At 38.7% G+C, this 19456-nt stretch overlaps 1 protein-coding gene across 1 annotated transcript in view; it reads left to right on the top strand.

Moving 5' to 3' along the window:
- The window catches only part of LOC128695258 (uncharacterized), a 1855180-nt gene that overhangs the window by 1145463 nt on the left and 690261 nt on the right, over positions 1-19456 (top strand). The gene's annotated exons all lie outside the window — the stretch shown is intronic.

A 19456-nucleotide genomic window follows, 5' to 3' on the forward strand; every position in this document is an offset into this window, starting at 1 on the left:
TCTAATTTATGTATTGATCTGTGAATAACCTTTGTACTCCCAAGGGACTGATTACCTCTCAAGGCTGACGGACTAATCACTTTAAAATATTACTACTGTTTCCAGTAGTAATAATTTTAGTTTTAGCATTAAAAATCCGAAGAGTTGCATGTGTCTTATTCTTAAAGTTGTCGGTATTGTTTACCATCAATAATGTCTTTGGATTCCTCTCACTTATACTTCTAGATATAAATACAATCCATCAACAGTGCTTTCTGTGTCTTCTGGAGTCCATGTTGGTAGTCTGAGAACATTCAAAAACTGTTTTGTTCTCTGGAAGACGATCCGCTTTCTTTTGATGTGTCTTACAGTAAATATTCAATCGTAATGAACCACTAGGGTGATATCAGATTTGAGCTCCGCCTTCAGACTGGTCGCTACATCGGAATTTGGCTTCATCCTGGTTCTCCTGACAGAGGACCAGCGTCTAGGAATCTCCTCCAACTTCTGAAAAAATCGGGCTGAGGTTATATGTCACTCTGAAAATAACTTTTGGATGATCCGGAGACGCCGCGACTTCCGGAGAAACAATATGTAAGGGCCGACTTCGCTTTCGTAACGGCGCGTCCCTCTCAGACAGTGGTACTATGTATGCATGCTCTTTATCTTGTCTTTAGCATTTCCTTCTACTTTTCCGCTTCTCTCTCTCCTTGCGCTTTGTTTTCTAGTTTCACGTCAACTTATAGTTATTCTACGCTAGTTTAAAAGAGCGGAATCAAAGCGAGAAATGTGTAATGAGTGCTACCCGAGAGCCTCAAACTCAGCTTCTCTGGCAGGAGGTGGTTGGTTGTTTGGCCCTGATTCAACTGGAATCATCACTTCGAGACTCATCTCAGTCGACTAAGGATCGGGCACACACATTTCGTCCATAGCCAACTGTTCGTAGGCGTTCTTGTCTTCCTCTGTACAATTTGGGAAGTGCTCTTATATGAAATTTAAACACTTTGCACTAGGCTTATGCTTTTCTGTTGTAATATTGGTTTTTTATAATTAGCAAGGTACCTATGGAGATCTCCGGGAGCTTTTCGGAAGTGTTTTGGCATTAGAAACTATTAGGTCTGATGAATGTAGCTACAGAAAGGGAGGGGAATGATTTGCTATTTTTTAGCTAACATACGTGTAAATTTTTTACCTTATTCCTAGTATTGACCCTCGTATTGTAGATAGTCTTAATGACCTTGGTGTAGTAGATAGTCTTTTTAGTATGATAATAAGATGTTATCTTCATTGTAGAATAATAAGAAAATATTATAACCTTTATATTATAATAATAAGGTAAAAGGACCCCAATGGAAATAAGTCACTCTGTCTGACTTTTTTGGGTTATCCTAGGTTCTCTACACACATGCTGCTATGTATGATAATTCTATGTAACTGTATTTGTGTATACCTGAATAAACTTACTTACTTAACTAATGCTGGCTATTTTGACTTGGTGTGACGGCATATGTGTTGAGTCTTTGTTACTTGCTTGTTTATTTTTTGATGTTTTGAGAGTGTTGTGTATATTTATTGCCTGTGGGCGCTGAGTGACCTCCGCTTCCAAAGTACTTCATAATTATCACAAGTTTTACTTAAAAGTCATAACCAGGCAGTGGCAGTATTGATGTTTGCTGAAACATCACTCGTTCGTGGATGCATTAATATGTGTACTGCTCGTGAAAACTGATAGAGCAAATGGGAAGAGAATGAAATTAGTCTTGTAGCTTCCATGGTGACATGGGTGTTCGCACCAGAGAAAACACGTTCAATGGTACAGGGCACCTGATGTTTGAATCACTGATGGCCGAGTGGACTAAGGCGTATTGGAATTTTGGTTGGCTTACTGGAAGATGGGCTAAAATATCGGGAGTCCTCTATATATATATATATATATATATATATATATATATATATATATATATATATATATATATATATATATATATATAATGCAAAACAACCACTGTGAAAGAATAGTTAGATCATATATATTCATGTTATATCATTGCTATAATAGCAATGATCTAACATACTAAGTTTCCATTCTGATGGAATGGCCTGATTAAAAGAGTATTTTTTGTTTCTCAATATTATGATACACTTAATAATAATAAAAATTTGCGCCTTACCAAAGCAGATAAAATAAATGCAATAGTAATTATGAAAGAAAATGATTACCAAGAAAAAATGAATAATCTCTTAGATGATACTGAAACCTATTCTAAACTTAGAAAAAATCCCTTAGAAACCGTTAACAGCAATTTCAATAAAACAAAACTTCTACTGAAAGGAAAAGATGAATTAAACAATTTACTAATCCATCTTTACCTTACATGTATGGACTAATAAAACACACAAATCAGGTAATCCAATCAGACCAATTATTAGCTCCATAGGATCAGTTTCGTATAAATTATCCAAATGGCTTGTTGACATTTTGAGCCCTATTGTTGGTAAAATTTCTAACCTTAATGTTAAAAACAACTTAGATTTAGTTGATAAATTAAGCTCCTTGACTGACTTAAATGATTTTAACATGGTTAGTTTTGATGTTACTTCCTTGTTTACGAAAGTTCCTGTTGATGATTTATTAAGTTTCTTATCTGAAGAACTCGTTAATTATGATTTACCATTGTCAGTTCCTACCATCATTAAACTTATTAAACTTTGCATTGTTGATGCAAAATTTGTATTCAATGATAAGTTTTACACTCAGAAATTTGGTATGGCAATGGGAAATCCTCTTTCACCTGTTCTTAGTAATCTATACATGTAATTTTTTGAAATAAGATTGCTTAACACAATCCTCCCTAATAGAGCAAAATGGTTCAGATATGTTGATGATATTTTATGTCTTATGCCCAAGAATGTAGATATACACCATTTCCTTGGCAAATTAAATAGTTTAGCCCATTCTATAAACTTTACTGTTGAGTTTGAGGAAAATAACTCATTGCCTTTTCTAGATGTTTTAATTATTAAGAGTAATAATGAATTCAAATTTAAAATTTACAGAAAACCTACAAATAACTCTTCCTATGTACACTATTATTCTTCCCATCAAGATAGAGTTAAACTGTCTGTTTTCCCAACAATGTTTTTGAGAGCTTTACGTATTTGCAGTCCAGAGTTCATAGATGAAGAAAAATCCAAAATTTATGAAATAGCCAATGATCTGAAATACCCGAGAAATGTAATTGATAAATCATTTAAAATTGCTAGAAATACTTTTTACAGCCCAGAAAGGGACAACCAACTTTATTCAACTAAAATGGTGGTTCTCCCTTACCATGAAAACTTGGTTGATATGCCTTCTCTTCTTAAGACTTTTAATATTAAAGTTGTATTTAAAAATCTTGATACAGTAAAAAAATAACTTTTGATAAAGAATTCCCCTCAAAATGCTGACGGATGTGCCTAAGATTCCTTGTAAAATTTGCGATAAAGTTTATTACTGTCAAACTGGTAAAAATCTCGAACTTAGATTAAAACAACATAAATATAGCATTAGAACTGGACAAGATTCCAATGCTCTATTTATTCATGCGAGAGATTTTAACCATCCAATTGATTCTCAAAAAGTTGAGAAAGTTGTATCAAGCAAGTCCATGGTTGACAGAAATATAATTGAATCTTGTTTCCTAAAAAGCAGTTTTGAAAATAATATGAATATTTCCTTTGGTTTATATAAATTAGATTCATTTATAATTAATAAAATTTGGGAAGAGTTTAATAATGCATTGGACAAATAATAAACCTTATTTCTTGGGTAGAATATTTTGTTAGTGGGATGTCGTGAATTCCTGTCTAGTTGGACCAGCGGACCTACTGCAGTGTTCCTCTTTTCTTATGAGTCCGGTATTGTCGCGCGTCAGGTGTTTCTTTGTTGTTGTATTACTTTCATAGTTCCTTGACAATGTGAGTATTCACGAAAGCGCTTGGAATTTCACTATTTCACAGTGGTCGTTTTGCATATTTTCAAATCACCTGTTTACTGTGATCTTATTGCATATATATATATATATATATATATATATATATATATATATATATATATATATATATATATATATATATATATATATATATATAATCTCGAACTGCACAATAAATACATCATTGGGGCCCCAGAACTGCTATACTCTGATTTTCCAGTTTGCTGGCCGATAATGCATATAGTGGTTGTTTGACGAGCGTCGAATAAAGTGTAACATACTAGGTGCACACCACGTCCCCCCACCCCTCTCTAAGAGCAATGTAATCGCTGGAGAAAACATCACTCAAATGCGTGGCATACCACCATGAGACACAAAGAAAGGAGCTAATGCGACCGCCAGTTCTTTGATTCCATCCAACCCAGCGGGCAGTGCTCAACCAAATGTTAAAAATTACTGAATATCTTTCAGGCCAGGCTCTTTTCCTAGAGTAAGACAGCAGACAGTAGAGCTTACAAAAGTCCAAGACACTTGGACCTTAGTTGTCACTTCACCTAAAGAAACCTTATTCCTTAGTTTCCAAATAAATTATCCTAAAATCCTGCAATAAGGACAGAAAGAAAGAGCTAATGTTACCAGGTATCCTATATTTTCAAAGACATTTGCTCATACCTATAAATAAGATCATAACTTATAAGCCCTAGAGAGTGAGTTTGCCATCGAGTGCCCTTCTCAGAGACATGTTAAAGCCTCCTGGCTTGACCAGGAGGCTCTCACATGATCTATCCAGTTGCCATCGTAAAACAACGTGTTCAACCCTAAGTCGGAGTCCTCTAAGGTAAGGTTACCATTCTTATCAGGCTTTTCTTTGGTAATTACCTGAGTTACGGCCAGAACTGGAGAAGAGGTAGAGCGTCTTGTAGTCACAGTAGGAGCAGGACACTATCATTACTAAGTAACAGTAGTTCTTTCATTGGGAACGCCCCGATACACCTACAGTTAAAGAACCAGTGTGGTATTGTCTTCAAACATAAGTTCTTTTTTAGGGGATCTGAAATGACCTCCCCTCCATAACCTACTTAAAGCACCGATGAATTTAATGAGTTCTCGTAAAAGAGAACCTGCGTCCATGAAAGTGGTCACTAGTATGAGAGAATCTTGCTTCTGTTTGATAAGTTATAAAGAAGGCAGTCGTACACTCAACTATTTTACTCTGACTAGAGGTGATAATAATAGGTTGATGTTTGATGGGTTGTTATAAAAGCTTGTGTTATTCGCCTTACCACTTGTGGAAAATCGTTTCTGATGGTTCAAGCAGTTATCCTTAATGTGGCCGGGCTTAGGGTAGTAGTGACAAAACACAGATTCGAAAATTTAAAATCGTGCACCTTTCTAGTCTGGAAGTGGGCACCGTAACTTATTCCCAGCTTCTGTCCTCGGACTACCAGCGGAAATATCTTTCACCTGTTTTGACCACACAAAGCTAGTGGGAAAAAAATTTATAGGATCTTTTCAATTAGGACCCAATTAGCTGCAAATGTATCTGCTAATTTGGCCTCCTTCATGGCGTTTACGAGCGAATGATCCAAGTAGACCAACAGACTCGAGAAGTTGAAGATTGAGACACTTATGCAGCATATGGGAATCTTTATTCAGGAAAAGTTTCGCCACACAGTGGCTTCATCAGTCCAATACAAAGAGGAAGGCGTAAGGAGAGGAGGAGTATGAGGTAATCAGTCCCTCAGCCTGGAGTCGATGTGTTCAGTCCATCAGTCTTGTAGAATGTACAGCATAGGGCCGTACAGTATATAAGCCACGTCTACGGCCCTATGCTGTACATTCTACAAGATTGATGGACTGAACACATCGACTCCAGGCTGAGGGACTGATTACCTCATACTCCTCTCCTTACGCCTTCCTCTTTGTATTGGACTGATGAAGCCACTGTGTGGCGAAACGTTTCCTGGATAAAGATTCCCATATGCTGCATAAGTGTCTCAATCTTCAACTTGTCGGTTTTTCAAACCATTCATCACAGACTCGAGAAGGTTGTCGACCATCATCAGTTGCACTGATTAGCCAAAGTTAGGAACACCAGCAGCCTTACACCACTTGGTCTGATGTCTAGCAACGTCTACACAAGCCTATCGAAACTCAAGACCACATGATCACTGGCGCCGAGGAGCTTTCATGTGTAATATTTTCTATGTCTGAACTGCTCAAGGTGAATACGAGGTCCAGCCTTGCTGGTTCATCCTCTCGTCTCTCTCTGGGTTTGTCCCAAACACGTTGGTGGATGAAGTTTTCCAGAACTGCGTCCAGTATCTTAGCCCTCCATGTTCCCCAAGTTTGACACCTGTTCAACTTAACTCTCGTCGATATTCGGCAGGTATACACTGATATACACGTGGCATAGTAGCCTTCACAACGCTGTAATTAGAGAAGTCTTCATCACACAAACCAGAAGTGAATTTCTGAACTTTACCATACAAAGCTGTATAAACCAGTGCTGCCCAGTGTTCGAATGACCATTGCAGTGATCGGGCATGGTTTTTCAAGAGACTTGAAAAACTGTTTAGGTTCTGACTTAGAGAAATAAGGTACAAAGGACACAAACTTTTGGACATTGAAATTATCGTCACAAGTATGCCGGCATTGTCTTCTCTCCTCTTTGTTATTTTCTTCCTTTGCAATGGCACTCTGTTCCCTAATTTGTTCAACATTTATTTTCTCCATTTCAAAAACCAACGAACCCGATTGATTTTGAGATAGACCAGGTTCATCATTCGTTTCTACCACTGGGGTAGGGGTGGGGAATCTATGATCAGTACCATTACGAGCAAAACGGCGAAGCGGGTAGCGAATAAGGCAAGCGAAAACTTGTGTATGCAATAATTCCGCAAAAATCATTCTGAGCCTAACGAAAAAATATACTTCATTGCGTTTGTTTATTATTAATTTTTTGTACACTTATCTAAAATATATTTAGTTGGATTAGGTTATACTGCATTTGTTATAATAAGGTTAGGTAAGTTTTCAAAGGTTCTTTGGTACAATATTATTAATTTTTACATTAGCATAAATGAATAAAAATATCTTTTTAAGTATGAGAGAAAATTTTAGATAGGACTCAATTTAAAATGAGTTTTTGCTAATTGACCAATTTTACCTACTCGACACACACACACACACACACACACACACACACACACACACACACACACATCGGCCGTCTACCACCAAGGCAGGGTGACTCGGAAAAAGTAAAACTTTCATCATTCACTTCATCACTGTGTTGCCAGAGGACCGCTTACACTACAGTTATAAAACTACAACACTAGTTCAACACCCCTCCCTCAGAGTGCAGACACTGTACTTCCCATCTCCAGGACTCAAGTCCGGTCTACCAACAGCACATAGTCCTAAAAACCTTCAGTCTCCATTCGCTCCTATCTAACACGCTCACGCATGCTTGCTGGAAGTCCAAACCCCTCGCACACCAAACCTCCTTTACCCCCTCTCTCCAACCTTTCCTAGGCCGACCCCTACCCCGCCTTCCTTCCACTACAGATTTATGCACTCCCAAAGTCATTCTATTTCCTTCCGTCTTCTCTACATGTACGAACCACCTCAGCAACCCCTCTTAAGCCCTCTGGATAATAGTTTGGTAATCCTCTTAATTTCCAAATTACGAATTCTCTGCATTATATTCACGTCACATATAGATCTCAGACATGACATCTCCGCTGCCGCCAGCCTTCTCCTTGTTGCAACATTCACCATCCATGTTTCACACCCTTGTATGAGCGTTGGTATAACCATACTCTCATACATTCCATGGACAAAGTTCTTTGTCTCCACAGACTTCTAAGTGCACCATTTACCTTTTTCCTCTCATTAATTCTATGATTCACCTCATCTTTCATATAGACCCACCTGCTGACTCGTCCACTACTCAATATCTGAATACCTTCACCTCCTCTATACTCCCTCCTATCTGATATCAAATCTTTCGTCACCTAATTTTTTTGTTATCCTCTTCACTTTACTCTTTCCTATATTCACTTTTAATTTTCTTCTTTCAAATACCCTACCAAACCCATCCACCAACTCTCTGGAACTTCTCTTCAGAATCTTCCAAAAGCACAGTGTCATCAGCAAAGAGCAACTGTGACAACTCCCACTTCGTGTTAGTTTCATTATCTTTTAACCCCACACCTCTTGCCAGCACCAGCGCAATCACTTCTCTTACAACTCCATCTATTAATATATTGATCAAAAATGGTGACATCACACATCCCTGTCTAAGGCTTACTTTTGCTGGGAAATAATTTCCCTCTCTCCTACATATTCTAACCCGAGCCTCACTGTCCTCGTAAAAACTCTAAACTGCTTTCATTAACCTACCTCGTATCCAATACATTTGCAATATCTTCCACATTTCCCCCTTATCCACCATGTCATACGCCTTTTCCAAATCTATGAATGCCAGAAAAACCTCTTTACCCTTATCTAAATACTGTTCACATATGTTTCACTGCAAACTCTTGGTCTACACACCTACCTTTACTAAACCCTCCTTGTTCACCTGCTATCCTATTCTCCGTCTTACTCTTAATTCTTTCAATAATAACTCTACCATACACTTTACCAGGTATACTCAACAGACTTATTCCCCTATAATTTTTGCACTCTCTTTTGTCCCCTTTGCCTTTATACAAAGGAACTATGCATGCTCTCTGCCAATCCCTAGGAACCTTACCCTCTTCCATACATTTATTAAATAAGAGCACCAACTACTCAAAAATTATATCCCAACGTGCTTTTAACATTTCTATCTTTATCCTATCAATCCCAGCTGCCTTACCCCCTTTCATTCTACCCACTGCTTCACGAACTTCCCCCACACTCATAACCGGCTCTTCCTCATTCCTAGATGTTATTCCTCCTTGCCCTTTACGTGAAATCACAGCTTCCCAATCTTCATCAGCATTTAACAATTCCTCAAAATATTTCCTCCATCTTCCCGATACATCTAACTCTCCATTTAATAACTCTCATCTCCTATTTTTTTACTAACAAATCCATTCGTTCCTTAGGCTTCCTCAACTTAATAATTTCACTTCAAAGCTTTTTCTTATTTTCAACAAGATTTGTTGATAACATCTCACCCACTCTTTCATTTACTCTCTTTTTACGTTGCTTCATCACTCTCTTAACCTCTCTCTTTCTCTCCATATACTCCTCTCTCTTTGCATCACTTCTACTTAGTAATAACCTCTCATGCAAACTTTTTCTCCCTTACATAAGAACATAGGAACATAAGAATGGAGGAACACTGAAGAAGGCCTACTGGCCCATGCGAGGCAGGTCCTTATCAAAACGACCTCTATCTAAAGCTACCCAAGAAATAACTCCCGTACCCAATGACACCAATCAAACCCAGCCCCTCCCACTCATATATTTGTCCAGTCTCTTCTTAAAGCTACCCAAGGTCCTAGCCTCTATCACCCCACTACTCTCTGTACATCATTCTACCAATCGCTCTTTTTCCTTCCCGCACTCATTTTCCTGTAACCACAAACTTCTGCTGAACACTCTAGCTCTACAGTCTCAAACATATCCGGTACATCTTCGACCCCATTGCCTATACTCTCTAACCCGTCTATCCTTTAGTTTATAAATCTTCACCTCTCTTTTACTTGCTGCTTCTAATTTCCTTGTATCTCATCTACCTTTTACTCTCACTATAGCTACAACTAAAAAATGATCTGATATATCTGTGGCCCCTCTATAGACATGTACATCCTGAAGTTTTCTCAACAGTCTTTTATCTACCAATACGTAGTCCAACAAACTACTGTCCTTACAGCCTACATCATATCTTGTATACGTATTAATACTTATTTATTTGACATTGAAAAAAAACACCACTTTAGGGCCAGCTTGCACCTTCACATTAAATGTGGAACGTTAATTAGTCAGTATTATTATCATAAGGAAGGACACAAAAACTTACCTATACAAAAATATATAATATATTAATAGTAACGTATATACGCCCTATAATTTATTCCACTACAACCAACATCACTTCACTCCAGTTCACCTTTACCCAGTACTCACATTAGCTCACTAGCATACTGCTATTAGTAAAACAAAATATTTAAACATAAACAGGGAGGCTCCATGACCTTCCCTCCCCCCCGTCTTCTTCTCTACCGGTCTCTACCAGCAGCAAAAACACTATACGTGTACTCTTCCAAAACTTAAACAGGCCTCTGCACACTAGGGCCTTACAGGTAAACATGAGAGCACTTCAACACCAATAAAATTACCTATAGTATACACTAATAAAAACTCACTGATCCACCTACTAACTCCACTACATCTTGCTCCATCTCCTGTGCTTTACCTACTGCACAAAACACCTCACTCGCCTCTCTCCTGGCCACTCTGACTGATCAGGAATAATACGTGTCGAGTTTCAGAAGAATCCCGGAAATATGGAGCATTTTTTCATATAATATTTTTACTACATCTCACTGCATAATTATTACCTATAACTAAACCCCTTTCTATACAAAGTTCAATCAAAGGGCTCCCATTATCATTTACACCTGACTCCTCAAACTTGCCTACCAAAGTGTCTCTAAATGTTTCTCCTACTTTAGCATTTAGGTCTCCTACCACAATTACTCTCTCACTTGGTTCAAAAGTTCCTAAACACTCCCTTAATATCTCCCAAGGTCTCTCTCTCTCTCTCTCTCTCTCTCTCTCTCTCTAAGTGCATAAAAACTTAATATGACCCACTTTTCGCATCCGACCCTTATTTTAATCTACATGATCCTTGAATTTATGCATTTATATTCCCTCTTCTCCTTCCATAACTGATCCTTCAACATTACTGCTACCCCTTCCTTAGCTCTAATTCTCTCAGATACTCCTGATTTAATCCCATTTATTTCTCCCCACTGAAGCTCACCTACCCCCTTCAGCTTTGTTTCACTTAGGGCCAGGACATCCAACTTCTTTTCATTCATAACAACAGCAATCATCTCTTTCTTATCATCCGCACTACATCCACGCACATTCAAGTATCCCAGTTTTATAAAGTTTTTCTTCTCTTTTTTATTATTTTCTACAGGAGAAGGGGTTACTAGCCCATTGCTCCCGGCATTTTAGTCACCTCATACGACACGCACGGCTTATGGAGGAAAGATTCTTTTCCACTTTCCCATGGAGAATAGAGGAAATAAACAAGAACAAGAACTATTAAGGAAGAAAAAAAAACCTACATGTGTGTATGTATATATAGGCATGTGCATGCCTGTGTAGTGTGACCTAAGTGTAAGTACAAGTAGGAAAATATACCTGTTATCCAGCGAGTTTGGTACAGAAAAAAGACACCAGCAATCCTACCATCATGTCAGACAGAGGTTTCTGTTTCATACTCACCTGGCAGGTGAGTATGAAACAGGTAGACTCACCTGCCAAGATCGCAGAACTTGCGATCTTGGCTTAAATAGCAACGCTCATCTTGCCATATAGGACAAGTGAAAATTTGTGTATGCAATAATTTCGATAAAATCATTCTGAACCTAACGAAAAAAATATATTTCACGGTGTTTGTTTAGTATTAAATTACTGTAAACAAATATAAAATATATTTAGTTGGTTTAGGCTTAAATAAATTGTTCTTGTTATAATAAGATTAGGTAAGTTTTCAAAGTTCCTTTTGGTGCAAAATTAAAAAAAATTACATTAACATTAATCAAAAAAATATATCTTTAAACTTATAAGAGAAAATTTTAGAAAGGACTTAATTTTAAATGAGTTCTTGCTAATTGACCAGTTTTACATATTCGGCATGACATATATATATATATATATATATATATATATATATATATATATATATATATATATATATATATATATATATATATATATATATATATATATATAAGAACACAGTAAACAGGTGATTTTTCAGAATATGCAAAACAACCACTGTGAAAGAATAATGAAATTCCAAGCACAGAGCTAGGTGTTGTACCGTGATCCGAAGACATAGGATGGTGTGAGTGCCTCCGAGCTAATTTCATTCTATTCCCCATTTGGTGTATTAGCCTCCACAAGCAGTATATATAGTATTGTAACCACGGACAAATGGTATTTAATCAATAACATTACAGTGATTAACCGAGGATTCGAACCCGTGTTGATTTAGCCCACCTCATGGTGAGTGAAAATTTACGACGCTCTAACCCACTGGATCGTACAATCCTACATGAATCACTGCTTGTGGAGGCTAGTAAACCAAAAGGGGAGTAGAATGAAATTAGCTCTGAAGCACCCACACCATCGTATGTCCTCGGATCACGGTACAACACCTGACTCTGCTGGACGCGTGATTCATGTAGGATTGTATGGTCCAGTGGGTTAGACCGTGGTGAATTTTCGCTCACCATGAGGTGGACTAAAGCTACACGATCGATCTCTTCAGGAAATATGAAAAATTACTCATTTATTCAGACACTCAGCAAAGCTAACAGTTGGGATTTAAAATTAGATTGGACCAAATTTGTGATGAATTGGACTCTGGAGTGACCTGCGTGACGTGGGCCAGTGGGATAGCTGGCTTCATCGTGTGCACCATGTTTACATATGTAAAGACTTCCTCTCATCTACTTTAGCAGTGCCTGAGGATGGTCTCTAGTAGACGGGAAATATTACTATTTTTTTTGTACTCTTGAATGTATGTTACTCGAATGTATCAAGCATAGTCTGTGTAAACACTTTTACTGTTATCAGGCGAGCTAAGATCACAGGTCACGTGGTTCTTAGAACTGCAGCATCCACACCCGTTCTTCACAATGGAAACAAACTATATAAAAATAATTTAAAATTTTATTTTTGTTAATTGAAATTTTTCTAGTTTGCGTAATCAAAAAATCGTAATTCATGAACATCTGTTTTATATAGCACATTAATTCTATCTAAAAGATTGAATAATGTTGAAGTAATTTTAGTATCGATAGAATTTTGCTATTAACATGAAAGACTATTAATTATATTTAGAGATTTTCCTTAGTATCGTATCATGTCTGGCAAAGAAGTAATAATCAGATTGTCGTTTTTCTCTTACTGAATCTTAATATCAGGAATTACAATCTCAGGAACGAATTGAGTAGCTGGAATCCTGATCCCGGGGATGGTAGAATCTGGAACAAATTCGCTGTCAAAGGTAGGGAAAGGTGGGATCACCACTGGGGCTAGAGTGGTTGGTGGTGGCAGGCTGTCGATGACCTTCGCCAGGGAGTTCAAGAAGGATGGCACGATGCGCTCCGCGACTTCTTGCTGCTGGAGGTAGTATTCAGTGTCGTATTTCTCTTCGTTTTTTCCCCTGAGTTCGACTACAGTGCGTGCCAAGGGAAGGAAAGAGAGAGAGACCTTGTTCATCCTCTCAAGTGGTGTCCCGCTCGTGTCTGTCAAAGCTTCACTCAAGGTGGGAAAGAATTCGGAAATCTTTTCAGCAGCTTCAACGTCCAGAGGATGAATTTTCACACTGCTTCCGCTTTCTGCTACTGGAGCTCCTTCGCTATCCTCGGTGTCTTCACTGGGGAAGACACCGGGATTCTTGTCGGCTTTTGGCTGAGGTAGTGGCCCAGCCGTGGCCAGCCCTGCGACACTTAACACACAAACAAGAATCTGAAATATATAACATTTAATTACTCATCGCTGTGAGGTTACTACGTTTGTAAACAATAAAATTCTCTAGGATATCATTATGAAAAAATAAAACGAATTTATCAAGTTGTTAGCAAGCCTTTTAAATAAATCACTGCAATTTGGTACTGTGTTGCTAACAGTGTGGAAAATGGCTAGTGTGACAACTGTTTACAATACTCGAGACAGGTTCGTAACACTTAATTTGGCTCATCAGTCGCCCTTTTATAATAGGTAACTAATTGGAACTTACAATGGGACACAGTGAATATAATTTGACGAATAGCATAAGTAGAAAGTCGTTCACACCAAACAAATTCTGTTTTGTAAAAGTTATTTGAAGAGCTTAACAATAATAAAGAGTATTTCATTGTTTACATGCACTTCAAGGGGGCTGTGGGGCAAAATTCGTAACTCGTTTATTTACCGTCCGATTTTCTCCAGTTTTGGTGCACAAGACAAAGTGTTCTCACTCAGGTCATTTTCTATGGTTCCACTCGATAAAAATAATAGAAAAATTTCAACACAACTGGAAGAGTAGTACTTTTCTTCGGGATTGAAGGATAACTAAACGACGAAAAAAAAGTGTATATATGTGAAGATTAGCCTACAGTTTTATCACTGGTAAAATACCAGCTACATTACGTAGCGCCGTTCTAACCTATTACAGAGTGGACATCAATGTACTAGAAAACAAAAGTATCTCCAATTCGATCTACTTCAGAACTCTCTCAGTGAGGAAAGGAAAAATATTGAACGTGCATTCTAGTAACGCATGAAATAAGTAAGAATTTAAATCAAATATACAGCTGGAAGATGTTACTAAATAATGATATAAACAGTGTTAAAAATATGAACGTAATAAACATTATTATTATTATTATTATAATCAAGGGGGAAGCGCTAAACCCGGAGGATTATACAGCGCCTGGGGGGGGATGTGGAAGGCATTCAAACGTAATAAACAGCTCGCAGCATGGCTATTGAATCACCAGGTAAATTGAGATTTAATATACTGGAAGATATATTCCAGCAATAGTTGGAGAGGAGTGTAATAAAGTTCTAGGTACCTCGGTTCATTCGATGAACACGAAGTTCAAACAAGTCAGAATCTCGCTTCGAGGCTGACATTTCTGCCGAGTCACTGCTCTGATGAAATGTTCCTGTGTGTCACATAACCGAGACGAGTATTGAGAATCTTAATATTTTATTAATACTGCTGCCTGGTCTGAATCCGGTATTCCCTGGTGGCCACTTGATCAGCTTCGCTGTTACTGCCCGCGCCCCACAGCCTTCCCCAGAGCGACTTTTATCCTTGCTATTCCATTTGTCGGATATTCTTAAAAATAGCCATTGCATTCGCTGCAACTTCACATTTTTTATTTATCAGCTAAACGTTACTTAGCGTTAGTTTAATATGAAGAATAAGAGTAAAAACGCCATTATCTGAATTTAATATTAATTACGAATTAGTGGCTAAACTTCCCACGACGTTTTGGTGATTTCTTAGCCAGTTTCAGGTTACGGCTCAGTGAGGGCTATGATGTTTGGCTTTACACGTGTTGAATGCTCATTTAAATCACTCATTTTTATTTCCCCTTTTGTGTTCCAAACTCTGATCTTTCCATATTTATGCTACCTTTGTAATATTTGTTGCCATTCTCATCTCGAGTGGTTGGAAGGACATGGAGGATGGTTAGTAACTTCGCACTTAGTCCTGGACATAGGCTGGTGGGGTAAGGCAAGTTCTTCAGATAATTCAAGTATAGTAGATTCTTAATTTAGATGACTTTTCGCTCTGTTTGGACTCCTATAGTCACAATCCTGCGTGACATGACTAAAATTGAAAGCTTGTCCAGCATTACGTGTTTTTGCACTTTCTCGGCCCAGTCACTAAGCTTCGTAGAGGTCGATTTTAACAAAGGACTGTTTGTGATCGTTTAGTGTTACTTCCACTACCAGCATTACCTCTATCACTACTCCACTTCCTTCTTTTTCCTCTCTCTTCGTAATGAGTTATTTATACATATAATAATTGATATAAATATGTAAATAGTTTATTCCCACTGTAACTTGTTCAGCCATGAAAACTTCGCAGTTCACTCCCTGGAACCATTATGTACCTGTGTAATCCTTTGACTACCGCCCACAGGATGGATATGGGCCGCATTAACACACACTTCGTCCCGTCCTGTCCCCCACTCTCCTATATATACTAGCTCCCTCACCACCGTCGTCTGCTAGTTTGATTTGTAAATAGTCGTCACAAGCGTCTCTCTCCTATGTGCTGGATATTTGTCATGGATGAAAGGTCGTGCTTGTGTATCAGCACTGTATATCGCTTTATAAAATAGAAAATAGTCATGCACAAAAGAATCCCAAAAGGATAATACGTCACGAGCAGCCCGTAACACAAGGGCTTTAAAAAAATAATTGTGAAGCAGAAGAATATTTTCATCATTGCTTTAAATATTGGAACATTTAAACGTTTACCAAATAGACTTTCATTAGGAAACGTTTTGTTTCTGGAACGTTGTTCACGTCTGTGATAAGAGTTGACAAGGTCCCTGGAAGAAATTGGTATCGTATATCTAAACTTATTCCTTGGGTAGCATTGAAAATGGGTTGGGCAAATATTTTTGTTAGTGGTTTTGAGTTTGATAAGAACTTGCCCAGTAGGCCTGCTGCAGTGTTCCTTCTTTCTTATGTTCTTATATACCTGCTTGTAATTAGTAAAAATATTGTGAAATGTGCAAAACCGCTAGTGGTTTCAAAGACCTTCAAGACTCACGAAATCGTAATGACACGATTGCAAACAAACCATACCACGGGCGGGATTTGAACCAGCTGTCAGAAAGTCTCAAAACTCCAGACCGTCGTCTGTAAAAACTTGCATTTGTGGTCACAGTGGTGCCTATGCTAACCTTCCTATGATGTAGTAATATGCCTAGTTGGACGAATCTTATTGTGACTAGCTGGTCCAGTGGCTAACGCGACGGTCTGGAGTTTTGAGACTCTCTGATCGCGGGTTCAAACCCCACCCGTGGTATGGTTTAAAGACCTTCAAAATTACCCTACTTCAGACTGACTGACTCACTCACTCTCTCTCTCTCTCTCTCTCTCTCTCTCTCTCTCTCTCTCTCTCTCTCTCTCTCTCTCTCTCTCTCTCTCAAGGTTTCACAGAGTTAAAGTTTCTTTATAAGCAAACAGTTGTTGCCTACATCATCTCATTTTAAAGCATTTTTATTGTTATCAGACATACAAATAGGAAACAGGATAAAGTTTGAGCCATCTGATGAACTGACTTTATATAGCTGACTCGAATCATCCTAAGAATAAATGATCTCAGATGCAGTGATGTTCCTGACAAAGGTACACCCACATTGTACACCCACATTGTAATTGTTGTTTGCTGCCCATCTTGTGTAGAAGTTCACTTCTCGCTGTTCGCAGCGTGGAGCCAAATGTGGTACTTTGACAATGTTCACCTCGTACTTAACAGTAAGGCCGCACACATCCATCGGGGGGCTCTGGTGGCTAACACGCTCGTTTCACACGGTGAGGGCCTGGGTTCGATTCCCAGCCAGAGTAGAAACATTGGGCGTATTTCTTTCCACCTGTTGTCTATGTTCCCTATCAGTAAAATGGGTACCTGGGTGTCAGTCGACTGGTGTGGGTCGCATCCTGGGACACTGACCTAATTTGCCCGACATGCGGAGCATAACAAGGGGCTTTCTATGTAGTAATGTCATTGATGTCAGCTAGGACTGCATACCTTGTACATGTACTTGTAGTAAATAAAGATATCATTATATTATTATTATTATTATCCAGTGCTGAAGGCTCTGCTGAAATTACAGATCTGATAAATGAGAAATTTGTGCAACAATTGGGAAAATTGATTCTGGAAACGTTCCGCCAAGCAGTGGCTTCTTTAGTGCAATGCAGAGAAAAGTAAAAGATGTGGATTTTGAGGTGATCAGTCCCTAAGAGGATGATCAGTTTCTCAGCCTAGAGTCGATGTGTTCAGTCTATCAGTCTTGAGAAAAGTACAGCATATTCGCGATGGGGTTTATGTACTGATGACAGATGAGGTGGGGCAGTGGTAGGCGGAGTCACTAGTGGACAAAAATCACAAGTGAACGTAGTTCGTGTCTATAGGTTAGACAAGTTTTGAGGAAATACCTGCATCATGATTGCAAGATGTTGCACAGTTATCTCATTTATCAATGTGTCGGTTTTGTAAAATATATATTCACATTATAGATCTGTACAGGCCGGGTCCAGGCGAGAGATGAGTCGTCTTGCTCTGGTTTCTCTTTTGTCAAGAAGTTGCAGATGAAACGGGGGGGAAGCAATCCAAGAAAGTGAAGCATACTCAAAGAGTGAAGATATTTGTGCGTCATACAGAATCTTGCAACCTCTACTGTCAGGCAGATCTGAGATATGTCTAAGTGCAGTAAGCTTCCTGGTCTCTTTATTTGCAAGATTTACTACGTGGTTCTTCATAGTCTGGAGTAAAATTTCACCCCAACGGTACCAACTTCATCCCCGGGTACCAACACTCTCCCATTCATTCTTACTACTGTTTCAGCATTACTATCATGGTGGCTAGAAGCCATCATTTGTATTTTCTCAGGAGTAAATGTTACCTGCCAGAGTTTACCCAAGGCTGGTGGTGTTGTAAGCTGGTGACTGATGTAACTTAGTGCAGCTGGCATCTCCTCTCTTGGATAAGTAAATGTTAGCGCACAGTCATTTGCATATGCTTGAAATTCTGGGATGAGATGAAAAAGGTCATTTGAGTAGCCATTCCATAACAATGGCTCGAGCACACTTCCCTGTGGAACATTTGCACCAGTAGAGTGTCTTGTCAACCCTGTCCTGTGTGTGTGTGTGTGTGTGTGTGTGTGTGTCTGCCTCTGTCTGTCCGTCTGTCTGTCTGTCTGTCTGTCTCTCTCTCTCTCTCTCTCTCTCTCTCTCTCTCGTAAGCGAGAGCATTGGGTAAGATCAATATCATTGGCGTGAATTAACACAACTCTCAGAATCTAAAAAGAAAAAGTGAAAGATATAGGTGTTTATCGTGACACCTATAAAAGAACATCTATATTTTTTTATTAACATATTGACCGTTTCCCACCAAGGCAGGGCGACTCGAGAAAAAGAAACACTTTCATCATCATTCACTCCATCACTGTCTTGCCAGAGGCTCGACTAATCTACACCTAAAAACCTGTGATTTCAATACCCATCCTTAATAGTGCAGGTACTTTACTTCCCACCTTCAGGACTCAAGTCTGGCTTGCTGATTTCCCTGAATCCCTTCATAAATGTTACATTGCTCACACTCCAACAGCACACCAACTCATAAAAACCATTCGTCTCCACTCTCTCCTAACACGCTCACGCACACCTGTTGGAAGTCAAAGCCCCTGGCAAACTAAAACTCCCTTACCTACTCCCTCCAACCTTTCCTAGGCCAGCCCCCTACCCTGTCTTCCTTCCACTACAGATTTATACGCTCTCCAAGTCATTCTATTTCGTTCCAACCTCTCTAAATGTCCGAACCTCTCAACAACCCCTCCTCAGCCCTATGGAAACTACTTTCAGTAACCCCGCACCTCCTCCTAATTTCCATACTACGATTCTCTGCATCATATTCATATTGCACATTGCCCTCAGATACGACATCACTGCCTCCAGTCTTCTTGTTGCAACATTCACCATCCATGCTTCACACCCATTTAAGATCATTGCTTACATGGATA

The sequence above is a fragment of the Cherax quadricarinatus genome, chromosome 70 (genome assembly GCF_038502225.1).
Source record: "Cherax quadricarinatus isolate ZL_2023a chromosome 70, ASM3850222v1, whole genome shotgun sequence".
In the NCBI taxonomy this organism is placed as follows: Eukaryota; Metazoa; Arthropoda; class Malacostraca; order Decapoda; family Parastacidae; genus Cherax; species Cherax quadricarinatus.